General features: G+C 34.1%; 1 protein-coding gene across 1 annotated transcript in view; it reads left to right on the forward strand.

Moving 5' to 3' along the window:
• LOC139871618 (pentatricopeptide repeat-containing protein MRL1, chloroplastic) overlaps positions 1-5,679 on the forward strand; it is a 194,880-nt gene extending 189,201 nt beyond the window's left edge. The window contains exon 20 of the mRNA XM_071859337.1: positions 5,667-5,679. The gene's annotated coding sequence lies outside the window, so the exon portion shown is untranslated. The remainder of the gene's footprint in view (positions 1-5,666) is intronic.
• Positions 5,680-12,047: the final 6,368 nt, after the last annotated feature.

The following is a 12,047-nucleotide window of genomic DNA, read 5'->3' on the forward strand; positions in this document are numbered from 1 at the left end:
GATCTCAGGAAATATTTTTGGTGGCCGGGTATGAAAGCCGATGTTGCTAAATACGTAGGAGAATGTTTGACGTGTTCTAAGGTCAAAGCTGAGCATCAGAAACCATCAGGTCTACTTCAATAACCCGAAATCCCGGAATGGAAATGGGAAAACATTACCATGGATTTCATCACTAAATTGCCAAGGACTGCAAGTGGTTTTGATACTATTTGGGTAATAGTTGATCGTCTCACCAAATCAGCACATTTCCTGCCAATAAGAGAAGATGACAAGATGGAGAAGTTAGCACGACTGTATTTGAAGGAAGTCATCTCCAGACATGGAATACCAATCTCTATTATCTCTGATAGGGATGGCAGATTTATTTCAAGATTCTGGCAGACATTACAGCAAGCATTAGGAACTCGTCTAGACATGAGTACTGCCTATCATCCACAAACTGATGGGCAGAGCGAAAGCACGATACAAACGCTTGAAGACATGCTACGAGCATGTGTTATTGATTTCGGAAACAGTTGGGATCGACATCTACCATTAGCAGAATTTTCCTACAACAACAGCTACCATTCAAGCATTGAGATGGCGCCGTTTGAAGCACTTTATGGTAGAAAGTGCAGGTCTCCGATTTGTTGGAGTGAAGTGGGGGATAGACAGATTACGGGTCCGGAGATTATACAAGAAACTACCGAGAAGATCATCCAAATTCAACAACGGTTGAAAACCGCCCAAAGTCGACAAAAGAGCTACGCTGACATTAAAAGAAAAGATATAGAATTTGAAATTGGAGAGATGGTCATGCTTAAAGTTGCACCTTGGAAAGGCGTTGTTCGATTTGGTAAACGAGGGAAATTAAATCCAAGGTATATTGGATCATTCAAGATTATTGATCGTGTCGGACCAGTAGCTTACCGACTTGAGTTACCTCAACAACTCGTGGCTGTACATAACACTTTCCACGTCTCGAATTTGAAGAAATGTTTTGCTAAAGAAGATCTCACTATTCTGTTAGATGAAATCCAAATCAACGAAAAACTCCAATTCATCGAAGAACCCGTCGAAATAATGGATCGTGAGGTTAAAAGACTTAAGCAAAACAAGATACCAATTGTTAAGGTTTGATGGAATGGTCGTAGGGGACCCGAGTTCACCTGGGAGCGTGAAGATCAGATGAAGAAGAAATACCCGCATCTATTTCCAGAAGATTCGTCAACACCTTCAACAGCTTAAAATTTCGGGACGAAATTTATTTAACGCGTAGGTACTGTAGTGACCCGAACTTTTCCATGTTTATATTTATTAATTGAGATTGATATTTACATGATTAAATGTTTCCAACATGTTAAGCAATCAAACTTGTTAAGACTTGATTAATTGAAATATGTTTCATATAGACAATTGACCACCCAAGTTGACCGGCGATTCACGAACGTTAAAACTTGTAAAAACGACATGACGATATATATATGGATATACATATGGTTAACATGAGATTATGATAAGTAAGTATCTCCATAAGTATATTAACAATGAGTTATATACATATAAACAAGACTACTAACTTAAGGATTTCGAAACGAGACATATATGTAACGATTATCGTTGTAACGACATTTAAATGTATATATATCATATTAAGATATATTAATATATCATAATATCATGATAATATAATAATTTAAACATCTCATTAGATATAATAAACAATGGGTTAACAACATTAATTGAGATCATTAACTTAAAGGTTTCAAAACAACACTTACATGTAACGACTAACGATGACTTAACGACTCAGTTAAAATGTATATACATGTAGTGTATTTAGATGTATTAAAATACTTTTGGAAGACTTCAAGACATATATCAAAACACTCATACTTAACGAAAATGGTTACAGTTACTTTTCCATTCTTTTCTTTCATCAAGAATTCTAGTCGTATTCTTACCCGTATTATACACAGCTTCAAAACGTACTTACTATGAGTATATACCAATAGGAACTAGCATGGGATTCCACTCTTGATTATGTCATGTATGACTAATCAATTTTAACTTCTACCATGAGCTAGTCAACTAACTAGAACTCCTTTTAACCCCACTCACCACTCACCAATTACCACTCATCATTCACTCCCTTTCACTTCCAATTCTCTTTCTAATTCTCTCTCAACACACACACACTATTATGAACATATTTTTCCAGTAGTTAATCATCATCTTCATCAAAAATCACTTCAAGAATCAAGCTATAATCATCATAGGAAGAACACTTCAAGAACACTTCAAAAATCCCTTCAAGTTTACTAATTTACTTCCAAGCTTTCTAATCCATTCCAAGTAATCATCTAAGATCAAGAAACCTTTGTTATATACAGTAGGTTATCTTTCTTATTCAAGGTAATATTCATATTCAAACTTTGATTCAATTTCTATAACTATAAACTATCTTAATTCGAGTAAAAATCTTACTTGAACTTGTTTTTGTGTCATGATCCTACTTCAAGAACTTTCAAGCCATCCAAGATCCTTTGAAGCTAGATCATTTCTTGTCACTTCCAGTAGGTTTACCTACTAAACTTGAAGTAGTAATGATGTTCATAACATCATTCGATTCATATATATAAAACTATCTTATTCGAAGGTTTAAACTTGTAATCACTAGAACATAGTTTAGTTAATTCTAAACTTGTTCGCAAACAAAATTTAATCCTTCTAACTTGACTTTTAAAATTAACTACACACATGTTCTATATCTATATGATATGCTAACTTAATGATTTAAAACCTGGAAACACGAAAAACACCGTAAAACCGGATTTACGCCGTCGTAATAACACCGCGGGCTGTTTTGGGTTAGTTAATTAAAAACTATGATAAACTTTGATTTAAAAGTTGTTATTCTGAGAAAATGATTTTTATTATGAACATGAAACTATATCCAAAAATTATGGTTAAACTCAAAGTGGAAGTATGTTTTCTAAAATGGTCATCTAGACGTCGTTCTTTCGACTGAAATGACTACCTTTATAAAAATGACTTGTAACTTATTTTTCCGACTATAAACCTATACTTTTCTGTTTAGATTCATAAAATAGAGTTCAATATGAAACCATAGCAATTTGATTCACTCAAAACGGATTTAAAATGAAGAAGTTATGGGTAAAACAAGATTGGATAATTTTTCTCATTTTAGCTACGTGAAAATTGGTAACAAATCTATTCCAACCATAACTTAATTAACTTGTATTGTATATTATGTAATCTTGAGATACCATAGACACGTATACAATGTTTCGACCTATCATGTCGACACATCTATATATATTTCGGAACAACCATAGACACTCTATATGTGAATGTTGGAGTTAGCTATACAGGGTTGAGGTTGATTCTAAAATATATATAGTTTGAGTTGTGATCAATACTGAGATACGTATACACTGGGTCGTGGATTGATTCAAGATAATATTTATCGATTTATTTCTGTACATCTAACTGTGGACAACTAGTTGTAGGTTACTAACGAGGACAGCTGACTTAATAAACTTAAAACATCAAAATATATTAAAAGTGTTGTAAATATATTTTAAACATACTTTGATATATATGTATATATTGTTATAGGTTCGTGAATCAACCAGTGGCCAAGTCTTACTTCCCGACGAAGTAAAAATCTGTGAAAGTGAGTTATAGTCCCACTTTTAAAATCTAATATTTTTGGGATGAGAATACATGCAGGTTTTATAAATGATTTACAAAATAGACACAAGTACGTGAAACTACATTCTATGGTTGAATTATCGAAATCGAATATGCCCCTTTTTATTAAGTCTGGTAATCTAAGAATTAGGGAACAGACACCCTAATTGACGTGAATCCTAAAGATAGATCTATTGGGCCTAACAAACCCCATCCAAAGTACCGGATGCTTTAGTACTTCGAAATTTATATCATATCCGAAGGGTGTCCCGGAATGATGGGGATATTCTTATATATGCATCTTGTTAATGTCGGTTACCAGGTGTTCACCATATGAATGATTTTTATCTCTATGTATGGGATGTGTATTGAAATATGAAATCTTGTGGTCTATTGTTACGATTTGATATATATAGGTTAAACCTATAACTCACCAACATTTTTGTTGACGTTTAAAGCATGTTTATTCTCAGGTGAATACTAAGAGCTTCCGCTGTTGCATACTAAAATAAGGACAAGATTTGGAGTCCATGTTTGTATGATATTGTATAAAAACTGCATTCAAGAAACTGATTTCGATGTAACATATTTGTATTGTAAACCATTATGTAATGGTCGTGTGTAAACAGGATATTTTAGATTATCATTATTTGATAATCTACGTAAAGCTTTTTAAACCTTTATTTATGAAATAAAGGTTATGGTTTGTTTTAAAAATGAATGCAGTCTTTGAAAAACGTCTCATATAGAGGTCAAAACCTCGCAACGAAATCAATTAATATGGAACGTTTTTAATCAATAAGAACGGGACATTTCAACCGCATCTAACGGAATAAAGCAAAACACTCCGGACGAACCAAACAAGGCTTATGTTGAACTGGGTTCATATCAGGCGAGCCAAACAAGGTTCAAGATAGAACTGGGTTCATGTCGGGCGAGCCAAACAAGGTTCAAGTGGAGCTGGGTTCATGACGGGAAACTTAAATACTTCTGGCGAACCAAACAAGGTTCACGTCACGTTGAACTGGGTTCATGTCAGGAAAAGAAAACTTAAATATTCCAAGCGAACCAAACAAGGTTTAAAAATAAACTGGGTTCATGTTTGGAATCTAAATATACTAGGCGAACCAAACAAGGTCCAAGTTAGACTGGGTTCATGTCTAGAAAAGTTGAATATTTCTTGACAAATCAGTGAAGGTCCAAGTTGGACTGGGTTCATGTCGGGAAGTTGAATACTCCAGGTGAACCAGTGAAGATTCAAGATTGAATTGGGTTCATGTCGGGAGAAAAATCAAAGAAGTTCAAGTCGAGAATAGACTAAACACGATTGATGACTAGCTTGCAGCTAGTCCCAGGAATTTGTCAACGGAAGACTCCTCAACGATGTGTTGTGCAAGTTGAATTGTGGAAATCCCACTATTCAACTTGAGGGGGAGTGTTAAAGTATAAATATTAAAGTCAAAGGAATATTACCTTAAATGGTAACTCAACCTTGGATCAGAGAAAAGTAATCCTCATCATTTCCATAAATGGGAGATTACATGTCAACTTACTTAGCAACGGATATAATGGCAGCCACAAGAAACAAGGCATACTCAAAATAGAGATGATTCTCTTTTGGTTACATTTCATGAAAGGCTCCATGCTAGATTTAGAAGTAGCTGTTAACACTTGTTTGTATAAATAGTCTAGCCATCTCATGTACAAACTAGCAATCTAGTCACAATGTAGTCCTTGAAGTTTAAAGTCTCTTGTACTCTTTTTATCTTCTTTTAATTTATTAATTAGATCAGTAAACATTCATCCAATATCAATAATCAATTACATATTTCCGCATATCAATTGTTAACATGGGTAAAGGAATAAGCAATTAACAACGCGCCATTCAAAGTGGCAACTTGTCTTATAAATAAGTTTGTAAGTTGAACAGTTTCACTCATTAGCTCCTTATATGATTGTTTCACTCAGAGGTTAGTAACGCAACGTTGAAGTAGGTTGTAATTTGGCATCTGATTGTTTTAGGTTGGTGTCAAAAGAGTTGTAATTTCTTGTACGGTAATCATTCAAATTCAGCCCGGAAACTTCAAATCACCTATTAATATTATATCCAGTGCCATCTAATTAAAATCCCATAGGTAAAATGTATATGAAACCTAAGTATCCAGGTGGCATTCGCGGACTATTTAGGCGGGACCTTACAGGGACTAATCGGCGAAGTTGAAGACTAACCGGAAACTAGTCGGACGCTGACAACTTTGACTGTATTTGACCAATTTTGACCGAATAAATCCGATTTTGAACTAATAAATTTGACTCCGACTGACTGAATTTAAGTTCAACAACTATCACCAAATATACGGAGACGATTCGGACTACTTCAAAATACCGACTAGTCTGGGACTTTTACCACCATGGCTAGGATTGACCGCACATGACTTGTTGATAACAGAAACTCAAACAAGAAAAAATGACCATTATTATACATTCAAACATTCCATACCAAAAAAATAGTAAATAAAAAAAAAATTAATAATTATTGTAACGTTATATAAACACATTTACAAACTCATGTGTGAATCTATTGAAAATATAAGATCACACATGTTTACAAGAATTTCCACCCTTTTCAACAACGGGTACATTTCTCATACAAGGTGTAGATGACCTACAACCATATTCTATTGATTTATTATATTGAGTAATATATAATAATGTCACGAGACTAATAATCTCGAAATAATGTCGATAAATACATCTTCAGGACAAGAAATTGTTACACCTCCCATTGAATGTTTAAACCCAAACTCTTCTTCTGATTGGCGCAACAGGCTTTGAAATAAAGGTTGTTGCAAGAACGATATTGGGATGACGAATCGAGTTTTATGAATCTCACCAACATAGACTGCAAAACAGCCTTTTAAACAAGGCAGACTTATCATACCCATTTGGAAATGTAATTGTATGAGAATTGTGTTATGATGTGTATAAATTTAGTTGGATGCTTGTATTTATAGTATGGATATGAATACATTTTATAGATGGGAATGACGATTAGCAAGTTGTATTAGTTAAGTTGTGGGAGTATTTCATGTGAAGCCTAACATGGCCTGGTTTATTGGTTAATCACCAAAATCTTCAATTGCTTATCACGCCTAGACTTTTTAAAGCTTTTAATCCAATATTATATTATATGATATATGATATGATATGCTAATTTTATATTATATATTCTGATTTTGATTATGATTATGATTATGATCATTGTTTACGTTACAAAGTCTTGCGCTATAATTCATGCTCTTGAAGATTTATATTATTATTATTATTGACTATGACTATTGACTAATCATACGCTTAAACTATTTTATATCAAATATATATAATTAGTTTTCTTTAGCATGATTCTTTTCATGATATTAAATAAATAGATGATCATTTATTATTTATTATTATTATTATTATATATTATATATGTGATACTTAACAATTCAACATGTTAAATGTTATTGTGAGCCGTAGCATGATTCATTTCATGGTATTAAGTACATTGACTTTATATGAACATATACGATTTCATTTTCATTTGATCTAATTAACAGATTTTAAATCATGAACATACAAATTGGGTTAATCTTTTATTGAACCGGTAGCACAATTTGTTTGGAACCGTTCAAGAAATTCAGTCAATTGTATTAATCGTGGAATATTATTGAAAAATAGGATTCCGTGTTATTATTAGATTTCATGTGATTATTTCGTAGCACCATTAATAAAATCATTTCTTTTTGAGAAAAATTAGTCAAATTTTAGGATAAGTAATATTATTGTTTGTATTACTTTTAACTCTTTTGATTTTAATTTTAGTAGATTCAAGAAAGCTAGAATAGATTGGTCTCCGTAGCTACAAAACTTTTTTGATTTTTATGTAAACTCCTTGTTAGTTTTTAATATAATATTTTTGTCGTTAAAAAATTTGGCATGTACCACTAAAACTACGTGGATCCACCTTGTATGATTATAAGCCACTATCTTGATTTCAAAGCTTAATCCGTGCAAGATTTACTTCTAAGTTAGTTCAATGTGGTCGTGTGTAACGTACAACGAAAGTTCAAATGATAACAACATATGGAAGTTTGGGTCAAATCCCATACAATTAGATCTTAATTATTTAACTTGCTTGTCCTATGTACAACCAATTTGACCCAAACTTCCTATGTTGTTATCATTTGAACTTTGACAAAATTGCTGAAATGGTCCCTGTGGTTTATACCAAAAAGCTGGTTTCGTCCCTAGGCTTTTTTTTGATGGATTTCATCCCCAACTTATGTCCCTTATGCTGGTTTGGTCCTTATTTCTGACGGTCGTCTGTTTTAGACGTTAAATGGAAGCACGTGCCAAAAACGTGATGGGTAATTTCGGAATTACATTTTAAGGGACCGTTTGAGCAGCTTTTAAACTTAAATGAGTAACAACAAACCTCAAGGACCTTTTATACACTCCTACCAAATAATCGACACTCACAAACCCTAGAACACAAAAAACCCCTACAGTGAAATCGGTTCAAAACCTAATTCGAACAACAATGTCTGACGATTATTACAGGATAAGAGAAGAAGGAGAAGATTACGATCTTGTTGACGTATACAATATGTATCTAGTCTACATTGTTAGCCCTAATTTACTGTAAAAGTAGCGTTTTTTTTCAAAAAAATTGAAATTAATGGAATTTTTTTTTTTGCTCTTTCAGGTTTGTATCCGAACTATTTCTCAATAAAGCTTCATCATGGGGGTCATTTTACAGACAAGCCTGGAAGAGAATACGTCAATGGTAGGGTCACTTATATTGATCTTATTGACATTGATACATGGTCTGTAATTATGATGAATGATATTATTGAGTCACTTGGGTACGATGGTAGAAGTTTGATTTTGTTCCACTTTTTGAAACCTAATACTCATTTGGATTATGGATTACAAGATTTTGGTATTGACCAGGATGTTTTGAACTTGATGTCGTATGTGACTGATCATAAAGAAATATAGATGTATAGTGAACATGATTTCAGTAATGTATATGCACAGCTGAGTCCATTAGGTAGACCAAAAATTATCGTAGAAGACCTTGAAGAAGATGTTCCAGTTGTCTCAAAACCAAGTGCAAGTAAAAAACACAATGTAAAACATGGTAGTTTATGTAGGAATCTTGCATTAGAATATGGTGAATGTTCTCAGAAGCAAGTAGATGATTTTGTTAACACCCAACAAAGTGAAGTATTGAATGATAAGGAAACTGAAGATGTATTGCACCATATGTGTGATGATGTTCAAGTAGATAATAGGGAATTGGGGATAATTTAGATGAAAATGATGATGTGTTGGTGGAAGATGAAGCACAAAAAGTAGCTGAAACTGAGGATGTGATGGTGGAAGATGAGGATGACTTGGTGGAAGATGAAACTGAGGATGTGATGGTGGAAAATGAGGATGACTTGGTGGAAGATGAAGCACACAAAGTAGTTGATGTGCATGTTGATATGAAAGAGTTCAAGTGTAAGTTTTCAAAGGTGCCCATCAACACTGATGTCACTGAAAACACTGATGGAATGGGGGATGATTTAGAAATAATGGACTTTGATGAGTTTTCTAGTGGTGATGATGCCGATCTTGGGGATGATCCAGTAAAGAGGAAGAAGATAAAGGAGTTGAAAAAGCAACAAAGAGAAAATACAGATTTAACAAAGACTCGTTTTCAGTTGGGCCAAAAGTTTTCAAGTGCAGCAGAGGTAAAAGAGGCAATCAGAGTACATGCAGTAGAAACTAGAAGGCACTTGTTTATTAAAAAGAATGACAAATTAAGGGTTAGAGCAATATGTTTGGGAGTAGTGGATAAGACTAGTCAATGTTTGAAAAGTGGTCCAGAAGAGAGTACCTCATGTGGGGTGGAGAATAAAAAAAAAAAATAATAAAGACGCTTTAAAGTCATGTGAGCTACCAGACAATAAAGAGGGGAAACCTAAAAAGTGTGAGTGGGTTCTTCAAACATCTAAACTCCCAAATCTAGAAACTTGGCAAGTAAAAACCTACAAACCTCATCATACATGTTTGCATTCAAGGGTTAACAAGCACTGTACCTATACTTTCCTTTCTAAACAATTGGTTGACCAGTTAGCATCTAACCCTAACCTTCCAACAAAAGCTGTTAAGGCTCAAATGGAAGCAAAGCATGAGTTACAAGTTTCTAAATTCAAGGCTTATAGGGCACTGAGTAAGGCAAAACAAATTTTGAAAGGTGATTACATTGATCAGTATGCAGATCTGAGGGATTACCTTGAAGAGCTAGTTAGGTGTAACCCAGGAACAACTGTGAGGGTTCAAACTGAGAATAATAATCCAAAAGCTAAAACACATGTGTTTAAAAGGGTGTACATCTGTTTAGGAGTGTTGAAACAAGGTTTTAAAACAATTGGAAGAGACTTGCTTGGTGTTGATGGTGCTTTTATGAAGGAGCCTGCAACTGGACACATGTTGACTGCTGTTGGTATAGATTGCAACAATGGTATTTACCCAGTAGCATATGCTATAGTTGAGCAGGAGTGTTTTTCATCATGGGAATGGTTTTTAAAATTATTAGCTGATGAAACGACCCAACCCGTATTCCATACAATAAATTTTTTTTTTATAATACACATTTACGCGCCAATTAAATATGTAGACCATTTCACAAGTTCCATTTAAACGTACAACAATTTAAATGTTTGCAAAAGGCACGAAGGCCATTAATTAAGTTTAATACAAGTTCAACCCACTACAATGATAGTTTATAATCCAAATGACACTCGAGCATGGTTTGGGGCTAAACTACCCAAAACGTTAGGACAACTTCAAAAGCTAACCCAAAAGCACCCCCTGTCAAAATAAGCGGGAGACAACTAATCCAACCGTATGCCCTTACCCTTGTCCAAGCCGGAACCTATAAAATGGTAAACAACGAGAGGGTAAGCAAGGCTTAGTGAGTGCAACAATTATACATACACATATATAACTTACTTACATGCAAACACTTACCAAATCTGCATACATACTAGTTACATAATTAGCATACCTTTCACATGTATAACGCTAAGTACCACGATAACAAGGCTAGTATAACAATAGCATATAACACAACAATACAATATGCTACAACACAAGTATAACGATGATGTTCACAACATCCATAGTACTCAAGATCTCAAGGCTAGCCCAACGAATGGTATCGTCAACATCGAACTTAAATCCCATTCGCCTATATTAATGTGGTATCGTCAACACCGAACTTTAAACCCACATATGAGGTATCGTTAACAACAAACTTTAAACCCTCATCAACGTCACTATAATAATCGTATGGCATCGTCAACATCGAACTTTAAGTCCATACGTGTGAGGTATCGTCAACAGCGAACTTTAAACCCTCGTCAACAACATAATATACTCTAGGGTATGGTATCGTCAACAACGAACTTCAACCCATACACCACAAGCAAATAAATTATATACATGCATATATAATAATTCCACTCACATTAACACTTCGGTGGTGATTTAAATGCTTCCGTATACCTCGAGAAAAGTACCTAATACATAGGTACACATTCAATACACAACTAATGGCATTTACCACATTACTTACACTTTGAGCATTTAATGACCCAATTCGCATTAAATGACTCAACCACACCCAAAACCGCCCTTAAATGGCCAAGACTCGACTTTAATCACTAAGGCTAGTGAATTAAAGTCTACTAACTTCAATTAACACAAACTTAGGGTAATCCATACCCATTTCATCTAATTAGGTCAACTAGTACATTTTGACCCATTTTATATTACTTAGACTCACAATCAAGTCAAACTTACCCATTAACACTTCTTTCATAAATCTAAAAGTGCATTAGTGACTAACAACACCATTTGACACTTACAACCTTAAATCACAAGGCTAAAACCCTAGATTGTGGCTATTAGGGTTTTATTACAACAACATAACCCAAATTCACCCATTTTACCCCCAAATAGGTCTTACAAATCTCTAGTAACCAAAACCCTAGCCATTACCCAATTAAAACTTAAAACATAAAGTTAGAACTTACCAAGACTATCCTCTTGTAGCTAACAACAAGGAGAACAACTTTAATTCTTGCTCCTAGGTTTGATTCACAAATCTTCACATTCAAATCCCAAGATTAATCTAAGTGGGTTTTGTGTTTTGGGAGAGAAATTGGAAAGAAAAGAGAAAAGGAAATGAAATAAATGGATAAGTGGCTGTGATTTAATGCTCCAATCTGATCTACACGCAAAAAGACCAAATT

This window comes from Rutidosis leptorrhynchoides, chromosome 10 (genome assembly GCF_046630445.1).
Source record: "Rutidosis leptorrhynchoides isolate AG116_Rl617_1_P2 chromosome 10, CSIRO_AGI_Rlap_v1, whole genome shotgun sequence".
NCBI classification, from domain to species: domain Eukaryota; kingdom Viridiplantae; phylum Streptophyta; class Magnoliopsida; order Asterales; family Asteraceae; genus Rutidosis; species Rutidosis leptorrhynchoides.